The following is a 12,885-nucleotide window of genomic DNA, read 5'->3' as shown; positions in this document are numbered from 1 at the left end:
CTGTACTGCTTAAAACTTTGACCTGTAGGTATGTCCAATCTTAAATAAGGCATCTAAAATCATAGATTATTGACATAGGCATTGAACATTATTTATTATAGAGTTTAATAATTTCAGCCTGGGTTTGCATCCTATATCTGCCACTTAGGAGCTGTGTGATCTAGACAAACCAGTAAAACACAACTTCATAAAGACAGGAGCTTTTGAATCAGACTTCTTTTGCAGTGATGTATCCTTATAAAAATGCTTGCTATGAATACATAAACCTTAGTTTCTTCATCTTTAAAATGGGAATAGCCATAACATCTATCTCATAGATTTTTGTAAGTATTAAATAAAATAATGCATGCAAAGAACGTTACATATTGCCTAGTGAATAGTAAACACTCAATAATGTTAGTAGAGGAAAGGCCAGTGTAATCATTTTTAGTAGAATATTAATAATAATTAGATAGCTTTCCAATTACCTATAAATATTCTAACAATAGAAGTACACTCTCTCAGGCTACCTAACAATCATTATCTTGAGTATCTGATCCCAAATATAGGCTCCAAACATCAAACGAAGGACTGTATTTTGAATAACAACTGGAAATTTTATCCAGATTTTTGATTCACCTATTTCAGCATCTTTGCTTTAAAAACTCCTCCCCTTTCATTTTGAGCTCAATCTAGGAAAGAATAAAATCACCATGGTGACAACTGCCCCCTCTTTAGAGCATATTCAAATTTATGTTGAGCTTTCATGAAGCTGCTGTGTCTTGCCTTTACATTGTCTCTTGGAGTCACTCAAAGGCAGAGGAATTTCTTTATTACTTCAGGTAGCCTTCAAGGATGCAAAAGAGTAATTTGGAGATCTGGAATTGCAAATTTGATAATAAATAATTCTACCATATTTGAATTGGGAAAATTATGTACTAGGGCCCTAATGTTAAAGGCATCATAGGTAACATGAATAACAGCCTTATTTAACAAAAATGTATGTATTGTAGTATTTTTTTCCCTGGAGTATCTGGTCAAGACATTCATTAAGTGGGTGTCACTTATTCAGAAAGTTGTCATGCATTATATCAGTTAGGGCTTCGATACTGACATAATGCCAATGGACTAAACAAATTTAGATCTTCCTGCTTTATAATAAACATCATGCCACCTTGAGTTGTGCTGGAAAATATTGCTATTTCACTGTTGCATTCTGCTTATGCAGAAGATAGAAGCTGAGAAAAAAGTCAGGTGAGGCTGGCTGAGTAACAGAAGTTTAAGGGAGTGCCAAAGTGATGACATAGTGTACCATGGAGTGTTGTGGGAATTAAATGAGATAATGTATGTTTAATCCTTAACGGAGTTGGCCCAGGATATCACGTGGTCTCCATGTGCTTGCTATTATTAAGTTCCAGAATGTATCATTATTGTTGTTATGGTTGCTGCTGTTGTTGCTGTTACTGAATTTCAACACTTAGTCTAAAATATATCTACATTTTGGGAAAATTCTCAATCTGATTTGTACATATATATATATAACTAAAATGGCTTTTCAAAGTAATCCCAAAACACTGAGCTTATAGGTCTTCAAAGCCAAAATCTTGGATACACAAATACACATTCAAAATATTTTTCAGCAAAGGCAGAGAGGTTTTGTTTGATAAATTCATCTTATCACTGTGCAAGGAACTCGAGAAAGTGTGATGTGGCATCTCTGGTTACAAACTATCTATAACAAAAAATAAATGTCACTACCATTTCTTATATCTGAATTGGGAAACACACCAACAGCAGAACTATCTTATAAATGGCTAATTTCACACATTCAAATCTAAATTGATGACCTTCAGTACGTGATTTATGTAACAAGGAGGCTCTAGGGGGCTAGAGTAGCACCCTCAGGTAACTTTTCTGAAATATTTACCTTGACATCCTTAACTTTGAACACACGTGTATGCACACACACAGTCTAGAACAGAATTATTTGTCTCATGAATCATTCTGCTCTGTGTCCTGTTAAAATAGCAGTGTCACTATGCAGAGGCATAATCTTTTTGCTCTGGAATGCCCCACAGCTGGCAATCCATAAAGACTGCTGATGAGTCAAACTGATTTGTTCCTTCAAGGAAACTTGGTGGGCAGTAACATTTCCTCTCCTGAAGCCCCTAATGGTCTTCCCAGGAGTGATATCCATGTGCGCATCGGGCCTCTTGAATCAATTTAACATCTCAATTTGTGCTACCAGCATTTCACTTAACAGTGGCAGGTCTCCCAAGCACTCCTACAATGGCACTGCTGGCCTCGTTTAAGGTCATACATCTATTAAATTTGGAATTAATTCCCTTTTCCCATCCAAGTTCTTAGATGTAATCACACAAATCTAAAACGAGCTTAGTGAAGGACCCTTTGTGGACAGAATTTACTCATTCATCCAGAAAAACTATTTATTGACCACCTATTTTGTCCCAAGCAGTTGGTGAAGCAGTGGAGATATAGTAATAAGGAAGCCAGATACGGTGGTTGTCTTCCCAGAGCACAGATTCATAAGGTGAGAAACCTGAATAAAATTGGCTAGTCCAAAAAGATTTCTTCCTTGAATTTAAATCACAGAAGAAGTGGCCACACATAACCCTTGTCTGAGTGTTGTGGTTTAGGGGAGAGTTTTCCCCAAGAAGCATCAAAGGACCAGTGCTGCTTGAGTCTCACACATTTGCATCGCTTTCTGGTGAAAGGAGAAAAAAAGAGAGTTTTACCAACCTTATCTCCCACTAATTATTTATGTAAATCTTTCTTTTGGGTCACAGTGGTTGCTCCCTAGAGTTCGCTTTTTTTTTTTGCCAATTTCATATACTGCAATATTTCCCAACCGTATTTACAGCATTGCCTTCCCAATGGCCACCAACAATTACCACTGGCATTATTCCTTATTATTTGTGTTGATCTTGATACATTTTTTTAAATTATTTTTTAAAACATTATTTTAAAAGTCAATTATAAAAGATGTAAACATTTTAATAACAGTATTATTTATTGTAAATAGAAAGTAATTGTTAAAATAAATTAATTTTTAAAAAGCTCCTAATTTCAAACTAGAAACTATTGGCTAATAAAAGTTCTGTATGTGAACCTACTACTTTTTTCCTAAAATAGTGGTATTAGCAAGTTTAAGAGAGTTATTACAGTCGTAGTAGTTGCAAACTAAGATACTCTTCTTGAAGTAATGACTGTGTGAAAAGAAATTTGAAAACAGAATATCTCACTTCGGCTGTGTGCGGCGGCTCATGCCTGATCCCAGCAATTTGGGAGGCCAAGGCGGGCAGATCACCTGAGGTCAGGAGTTTGAGACCAGCCTGGCTAACATGGTGAAACCCCGTCTCTACTAAAAATGCCAAAAAGATTAGCTGGGCCTGGTGGCAGGCGCCTGTATGCCCAGCCACTTGGGAGGCCGAGGCAGGAGAATTGCTTGAATCCGGGAGGCAGAGGTTGCAATAATCAGGATCACACCACTGCACTCCAACCTGGGTGACAGAGTGAGACTCCATCTCAAAATAAATACAAAAATAAAAAAAAAATAAATAAATACAATGAAATACAAAATAAAAAAATCTCACTATTCTGTTAATCATTTAAATGTCCTCCCATACCACTACTGATATGCATTTTGCTTTTCTGGTAATGATGCTGTAGTAATAATAGTAGTAATAAGAAGAAGAGCAAAACATGATAATAGAATGCTCACTTTATGCCCAGCCTTGTTATAAGCACTTTCACACATAATACTAATTGATTCTCCTAACACACTATGAGGAAAGCACTTTTACACTCATAGAGCTGTTGAGTTTAACAGCAGTCACAGATTAAACCCAGGCTCTAAGTCAAACAGACCTTGTTCCCAGCTTGACCGTTTATTTTGCAACCCTGGGCGAGTCACTTTAACACAATTTTGCAGAAGAAACTGAAACGACAAGAGGCAAGAAATAAACATTCTATGCCTTGGATGAGGACTCGGTAAGTAGGAAAAAGAACAGAAGAGTGGTCTTTGAATCTCTCTGCTGCCATTCACTAGCCGTGTAAGGTTGGGAGGCTGTCTAATATCATCTCTGAAGTGAGATCATATCAATTCCTGTATAACGTCCTGGTCAATGTTTTGAAGTGGCTGCAGTGAACGTCTAACTCAGTAGCTGGCATGTAATAGGCCCACAATAAGCAGGCCTTATTATTCTGCAGTGTGCTTAGCAAATCCCTATTTACAGCTCATTCTGCACCATTCATTCTTTCTTTCAGATGCTTTCTCCTTCGCTTTCTGCCTGCAATAATAACTACAATAACTCTTTCCTCTGAATTTCATATTATTTATTTTTTAAAGAACCAAGTAGTTCTTCCAATGTAATTGAAACTTTTAAAAAGCAAAAAAAGGCTTAGAAACTTTTAAAAACCATGTATATTATTTAACTCACTATATTCTCCTAAAAGGCACAAAAAGAACATTTAGTAGATTAATTTTTAAGTTAATAATGGTATGAAATGAGAAAGGTTATGTCAGCAATACCCAGGAAGCAATACCTTGGATCATAAATACCTTGATTTATGATCATACAATTGGCATTTATGATCATAAATACCAAGTGAAAGTGAAAAAATATAATCTTTTGTTTTCTAAAGATATGTTTTCCCCTTTACGTTGGCTGTCCAGAATACTTGATATAAACAGCACCATCTTCTGCTTGAAGATATTAATTCTTTCTCATAAAAATAATATATCTACATTGTTGGCAGGAGTAGAATGGCTTAACATCTAAGATAAACTTCTCAATTCGATTAGAATGTGTCATATGCTAATATGTGATCAGTAACATAAAATTATGGTAGAAAGTCTGAAAAATATACTAAAAAAGTAGCACAGGAAAATACAAATGCTCCATTACCTCTCTTCCCAGAAATAACCACTATTAACATTTTCTGGTATGTCCTTTTTGCCCTTTTATAAAAAGTGTTCTTTTGGTACGTTTTTAATATAACTATACTGGCATCGGGCTACACATCCTTTTAAAAACAACATAGAAAGGTAATTTTATATTCTTACATATTCTTTGAGAAGATACATTTTTCAGGACTATATAGCACTTCGACATTTGGATGTCATTATTTAATCAAGCCCTTATTTGTAGAGTTCTAGGTTGTTTTCAAATTGCTTCTATTTTATTTTATATATTTATTTACTTATCTATGCATTCATTTGTTTATTTATTTTAGCATCCCGAGCAAAGGCTTCCCATGAGAATCACAGGAGCAGCTGTGAGAAGCAAGACCACAGAGAGGTGGGGTAAGTGTGCACACATGGCAACCACACAGTGCCAAGGTGAAGGATTAGAAGAAATTGTTCCTATTTCAAATCATTCATTCAGTAACATCTTTTAAATATATCTTTCTATCCGTGTTGATTCTTCTCTTAGCAAAAAATGTTGAATGTATAATAACAGGTTCAAAAGTTGTAAGCCTTTTTAGATCCTCAGCACTTCTTGTTCCCATAGAGAGTGATTAGTAATTCTCCACACCGCACCATCACCAACACAAAGGATAATAGAAAAAACATCTTTGATAATTTGCCTAGAAGACCAATACCAATATCTTATCATTTATGAATTATTAAAAACATGTTACTTAATCATCTAAAGAGAAGACCAATATTTTAGACACCCATCCCAATTATCTTCTATTCAACTTATAAAAATTATTTACAAATGAAAGATGCTGCATTTGTGGAAGGTAACCAGGAAGATACGCAACATTTACTTATTTCAAGTTTTAACCTTGGATCATGCAGGACAAATGAAAAGCTGTCTGTCTGAACTTCAGTTTAATCCACATGTAACTATGTTCGTTACACTGTCATCAGGAACATACTTTAAGACATAGTTGTAGAAGGCCCACTGCTGGATTTAGTTTACAGATGATACTGGTTGTATTACAATACCTTTTCATGTGAAGGCTCATGTGAGAAATTTCTATCAGACCTAAGCATTAGAGAAATCTTTGTTTCCTCGAAGTAGCTATGGCATTTTCTTTTCAATTTAGGCAACATAGATATATCAAAGGAGCATATTTCAATTTGGGCGTTGTTTAGCAAGAAGTTCGAAGATCAACTTTATAAACCCACTTCAAAAATTATGTTAAGGCATTTTATATACCTATGTGAATTGTCTTAATATTATTATGTATATATATAAAATATAGTAATATAATATATATTAGGCCGGGTGTGGTGGCTCACACTTGTAATCCCAACACTTTGGGAAGCCGAGGTGGGTGGATCACCTAAGGTCGGGAGTTCAAGACCAGCCTGACCAATATGGAGAAACCCTGTCTCTACTAAAAATACAAAATTAGCCAGGCATGGTGGCGCATGCCGACAATCCCAGCTACTCAGGAGGCTGAGACAGGAGAATCGCTTGAACCTGGGAGGCGGAGGTTGCAGTGAGCCGAGATCACGCCATTGCACTCCAGCCTGGGCAACAAGAGCAAAACTCTGTCTCAAATATATATATATATTATATTATATATAATATATATATAATATGTGTGTGTGTGTGTGTATATATATGTATATACATACATAGAGAGAGAAAGAGAGGGAGACAGAGAGACAAAGACAAAGACAGAGAGGCATTCTATTTGTGGATTCCATATTTGTGAATTTGCCCACGGACTAAAATTTATTTGAAACCCCAAAATGAACACTAATAGCACTTTCTTGGTCATTCATGGACATGTGCAGAGGGCCAAAATATTTGAATAATCCAGCATGCATGCTCCAGCTGAGGTGTAACAAGGTGACCCTCTGCCTTGTTGTTTCAGCTCTCACACTGCAAACAAGTGTCTTTTTCCCTCTCTAGGTAGGCCCACAGTTTTCATATTTTGTGCGTTTGTAACATCACTGTCTAACATGGCCCCCAAGCATGGTGCTGCAGTGCTGTCTAGAGATCCTAAGCACAGAAAGGCTGTGTTGGAGAAGCTTTACTCAGGCAAGAGTTATAGTGTATTGACCATGACTGCAATGTTAAGAAATCAATAGTTTATATTCAATAAGATGTCTTTAAACAGAAGCACACAAAAAGCAAGGTTATGTATTGATCTGTTGGTTTGCTGATGAAAATGTTGTGACCAGAGACTTGCCATTTCCTAACTCTATTTCCCAGAGGAGCAATAGTTCCGTATTCGCTAATTCTGTGTTCACAGAGACTTTAAGGAACATTACTGTTGGGAATAACAAGAATTAACGGTATTTATTTACTTTCTCTATATGATTGTAATATTATACCCATACTCCTTATTAACATGGCTTTTTTGTTGTTGTTGTTGTTGTTGTTTTTTGAGACAGAGTTTTGCTCTTGCTAGAGTGCAATGGCGAGATCTCTGCTCACCGCAACCTCCACTTCCTGGGTTCAAGAGATTCTCCTCCTTCAGCCTCCCAAGTAGCTGGGATTACAGGCATGTGCCACCACACCTGGCTAATTTTGTATTTTTAGTAGAGACAGGGTTTCTCCAAGTTGGTCAGGCTGGTCTCGAACTCCCAACCTCAGGTGATCCACCCATCTTAGCCTCCCAAAGTGCTGGGATTACAGGCGTGAGCCACTGCACCCGGCCCAACGTTCCCACTTTTGTAACCCATGTTCTATTGACCTGAGTATGGTATGCATGTACACACACAAACATACCCACTCGACCTTAACTATAATCCTTTGACTTACTTATAGTTTATATTATATATAAGTATATTTAATTTATATTAAATTAACATCTAATAATATATTTATCTTTTAGTGTTCTAGTCACAACAGATGTATAATTTATTTTTCTTATATTTTCTCAACACCTAGTTAAAATGCTTGATTTTGCCCAAACTCTGTTCTATTTGCTCCTCTTAGTTTGCACAGTTCCATGATACAACAAACACCTCTGGACTACTTTGCCTTTTTTATAACTGTTTTATACTAGTAAAGTGAGCCATTCAAAGAGATTCCCTCTCAGTTTTCCAAATGAGCTACCTAAAATTTTCACTAATGTTTTATAATTACTTTTCTTAGTTCATGTTACAAATACCTTATGGATTCATGCACTAAAAGGTTTGTAAACCAAAATCTACAATCCAATGGTAGTTGACAAACATAAATGAGCACACTATTCTCACTTCAGCATAAGTGACAATGGGAATTTAAACAAACAAGGCATGATTTAAAAATACACAATTAATTTACTAAATCATGGCTTATCCGATCATATTCTTTATGATAATGTATGTCTTTTTCTAGAATAATCTCATAATTTCTTTGTCCAAAAAGTGCAAACAGTGGATTAGGATCTGGACTACCAGATAAATGACAAAATATGTTTTCCTCCCTCCTAGTTGTACAAACTTGAGCAAGATATGTAACCTATTGGGACCTCAGTTTTCAGGATTAAAGAAGACTTTACTTTTGATGGTTAAATAACATAATTTATGCTAAAAAGAAAACAAAGTTTAAAAATGGTATATGATATATATTTAATAGCTGTTCCTTTCTCCATTTTCCCACGATAATTGTTACGTTTAAACACCACAGGCATCCTATATTAGTTCTAGTTACACTAAGTTCTATTTTATTCTTTACATTTCCAACAAAATATTTTGTGAAATATGTAGTATTGCATGACTTGCCTATAGTGTAGTTTAAAAAACAGTTCAGGCCAGGCACAGTGGCTCATGGTTGTAATCCCAGCACTTTGGGAGGCCGAGGAGGGTAGATCACTTGAGGTCAGGAGTTCAAGACCAGCCTGGCCAACATAGTGAAACTCTGTCTTTACTAAAAATACAAAAATTGGCTGGGTATGGTGGTGCATGCCTTGGGAAGCTGAGGCAGGAGAATCACTTGAACCTGGGAAATGAAGGTGGCAGTGAGCCTAGATCGCACCACTGCACTCCAGCCTGGGCAACAGAGAGCGAAATTCTGTCAAAAAAAAAAAAAAAAGAAGAAGAAGAACAAACAGCTTAAAATGCACTCATCTTAAAGGTTAGCTGTTGAGTATTAAAGGGTGTTTCTATGCTGACAGAAAATGAAAAGGAAAAAAGAGCTCAGTGTAATAGTTTCAACAGGGGGGTGCTAATAATTTAAGTATTTATATGGAAATGGATTTTATATTACAGAAAAATGTGTTAATCTTATTTCTTAAAAGAGACTTGGCCACTTATATATTTAATATATAGCAACTATTATGAACCATTTAAACAGGAAGAAAAGTGAAAATGTCAGCTTGTATTCTACTGATAGGGAGTTAAATCCACACATCACGCCACAGCAGGATGCATTGCCTAAAACATATTCCCTATTTAGGTCTCTTGATTTTCTTCAAACTTCTCCCTAAAGTATGGTTTCATTTTAATAATATTGAAAAATATGTGCTTTGTTTAGCTCTTATCAAAGGCAATCTTTAAAAATATTAGGATTTTTTCCTATGATTTTTTACTGTCTTTCTCTTTTATCTTCATATTTTAAACAATGAAAAACAGACAAAAATCATATTTTTAGTGATGATGAAAGAAGCACTTCTTGCATTTCATCCTAGTCTGGTTGAAAGTAGGTACGGCTGCCCTAGAACTATAAGGATATACATTTATATCTAGTGTTTTCTCTGAATCCAACATGGAATAAAAACCACTCTATACACAACTTCATTAAGCAAAAGGTTGATTTTTTGTATGTTATGTTTAAGGTAGATCCCTGGCCAGAAAAGCTGTATACCTTAGGATACTGCCTCTTAAAGAGCAAAGAGAATGGCATTTAAAACTTCGGGCATAAGCTTACATGAAAAGGAAAGAGCCAGGGCTGGTCTGGGAACTGAAAACCTGGGAAAAGACTGGCTTATGTTTATAAAGCCCCTTATTGCCTGGCAAAGCTATTCTCATTTATTCTACTAGAGCTCAGAATGACACTCTAAATGAGCAGCAGAGGGCAGAAGGCTTGCAGGGCCCTTTTGCAAGTAGGTGGGTATTTCTTGAAAACAGGTTCAATGAAATGTAATGCCACGCAGTTAGCACGAGGAAGTTCTTCTAAAGGCTCGTAGTAGTTTTCTGCAAGCCAGGCCCTGCATCAATGACTGGCTTGTTATTTAGCCATAATTCGAAACATGTTTGGTTGCAATAGTGAATTATGAAAATACTGCCCTATCACATGACAGCAACACATTATGAAAGAATTGAATGAATGTGCAGGCCAGCTTGTCAGCCAGGTCACTGTAAAACACCTGAGAACTTCAGCAAGTTGTTCAAGCTTTCATCCTCTAAACTTGAGATTCTAAGATTTGCTTTTATTCTCAAGGAAGTTCCCAGCACCATGTAGCCTTTCCTTTTTCTTCCCACATCCCCATGCCATTCCTTACCATCCTCTACCTACTTTCCCAATCACCTTGCACCAAAAAACCATCTTGTCACATTTTACCAGAAAACTGAGTTAGAAGATTAAATTAGATGATGAGGTTAGGATGATGAACAACAAAGAGAAAAACAGGGGATGGTTGTTGGGTGTAACGGGGAAACCCTCTAGGAAGCCTCAACAAAGGCTTCATTCTCCATGGCAGGCTCCATTCTACCAGGTTCTCCCCCATGAAACTCTCTCTCTCTCTCTCTAACTCTGCAGTTTTCTGGTCTGTTACTTGCTGGGAGAGGACAGATGGGTTAGCATAGGATATGCCAGAGTCTTGGGTCTGTTTCACCATACGCCCTCCTATTTCTTCCAAAATTGACAACTCTGCATTTATAATGGATTTCCTAACCACTTGGTTAGAGTTCCTCAAGAACAACAGCAAAAACAGACCCGAGCTTCTACGACAGCAAGTGGCACCAGGGGATGCTTCCAGGAAAGAATGGCACCTGGTCTGTGAACTATTCACCTTGCCTTCTAACCAAGGCAGCGTTGCACAGCCAATTTGAAGCTGGCCTCCAAGACACTGGGAACAATTATTCTTCGGAGAAGGGTAAGGTGTGCTGAGCACTGCTTATTAAATTGAATGCCTGTATCAGAAGGAAAACACAATACAATCCTAACAGAACCGCTACCACTCTAATGGAAGATTCTCCCTGTTCAGGCCGCACACCCATGAAAACGTATGGAGCCAGCAAGAAGAATGTGGAAAACTAGCCGTGGTAGACAGGTAGATTTAAAACATGTTGCTTGGACGTCAGTTTCTTCGCCAGCAAAGTGGAGCTAGAACTGCTGTCAATGTTCCTTTATCCCTAACTATTTGTCTAAATACTGGGCTAGGTACTTTATTGCATCATCTCATTTAATTGTCACCACAGCCTCATGAGATTCCCATTCAGGAATTATATAATCTGCTCCTTCTGTACTTTCTAAAGTGACTGTTTCAACCAGGCTGATTATTGTATTATGAACACCTCCATCATGAGAGTGTTCATGTCTTCACCTGTCTTTAACACTGTTTCTACTTCCTCGGCCACCTAAGACATAGCCTTCACTAATGTCTCACTTTTGCAGAAAAGCTTCTGCTAGAAATCAAGAATAAAAAAAAAAAAGAAGAAGAAAAAGGATTTAATCCAGATCTATTTTCCACTGGTTTGTCTAATTACTTATGAGTTTTTAATATCTCCTCTTACAGCTTATCCTTAACCATAAAGTCTCTATACATACTCAATTTACTAAAAATATGCGGTAGCTGATGTTCTAGCTAAGTCAGATGTCCCGACTTCAAATCAAAATTGCATAGTGCATTAATGGTCCTTATAGAACCCTTTAGTTGTTCCACCCCAAAATGAGCCATCTTGGCAGAATTTGATCTGTAAAAAGATAAAAGCAAGATCTAAACAACAAAGGACCAGAGGAAAATGGTTGTAGGTGTCTTAAGAAAGAACCTGAGAGAAACATTTGATATAGGGGGCCAGATGACATCGAAATATATGGATAACACCAGTTCAGGGACCATAAAAGCAGAAACGATTCAACCGGGAACATGAGAAAAGCTTAATGATTTTCTCTTTGCTTTCTGTCTTATGGCCTGTATAGATTAACAACATTTAACAGATCAAGAGGGACAAGTTTTTCCATCCAAAAGGCCTTTGCACTCTAGAATGTGATACTATGTAGCCTAGCTAATCACAACCAGCACAGTTTATTTCTATGTGAAGATAGCAAATAAGGAAAGTGTGGTGACCAAATTATTTGGTGGGGTGAGGTGCGGGGAGTCACAGGGGGATCTATCCAGGTAGAAAAGAGGCAGATATGCGACTGAAGAACTGTAAAGTCATTCAATTGGGTTGGGAGGGGGAGAGACAACAGCAAATTTCAAAGACAGAAAATGGCAGTACAAATTACTTTTGTCCATAAGAAAAAGAAAATCCTTTTCTGTACAGAGCTGGAAAAGCCCTATTTTGTGCCCTGTATGAAAGCACATTGATCAACAATGCAAACACAACTTGAGGCAGAGCAAAACACAAAATTATAGCTATGATTCCACTCACCAAAAGGGTGGATCTTCGATGTACAATTCAGCTAGCTTTACAGGAGGGCTCCACAGCAAAGCCAAATGACGAAGCAAGCCCCAGACCGCTTAGGCAATTAAAAAGCTGGATGTAACTGTTAAAATGAAAAAGAAAATAGGTAAGACCCAAATGAGCACATAAAGCAAACCCCAAGAAATGCAAATAAATACCATACATCTTCAAAATGTAGGAAAGTTGGAATTAGGAGCTAAATGAACTAAATTGCACACCTTATCTCTTAAAGAATATCTTTCAATAGAGGAATGTAAAATATGGTATAAAACATATTGATTAGTTAAGTCACTTTGACTATGGCACACTATTACTATTAAGATACATTACCACAATTATAGAATATCTATTTGTTATCCTTC

At 36.8% G+C, this 12,885-nt stretch overlaps 1 protein-coding gene across 2 annotated transcripts in view; it reads right to left on the bottom strand.

The window, feature by feature from the left end:
- The window catches only part of TENM2 (teneurin transmembrane protein 2), a 1,186,617-nt gene extending 1,174,012 nt beyond the window's left edge, over positions 1-12,605 (bottom strand). For both annotated transcript variants that reach the window (XM_054488238.2, XM_054488240.2), the window contains exon 1: positions 12,491-12,605. The gene's annotated coding sequence lies outside the window, so the exon portion shown is untranslated. The remainder of the gene's footprint in view (positions 1-12,490) is intronic.
- Between the last annotated feature and the right edge of the window lie 280 nt (positions 12,606-12,885).

Source organism: Pongo pygmaeus, chromosome 4, assembly GCF_028885625.2.
Source record: "Pongo pygmaeus isolate AG05252 chromosome 4, NHGRI_mPonPyg2-v2.0_pri, whole genome shotgun sequence".
Classification (NCBI taxonomy): domain Eukaryota; kingdom Metazoa; phylum Chordata; class Mammalia; order Primates; family Hominidae; genus Pongo; species Pongo pygmaeus.
The sequence above is the reverse complement of the archived record's forward strand: the minus strand, read 5'-3'. Positions and strand labels throughout refer to the sequence as shown.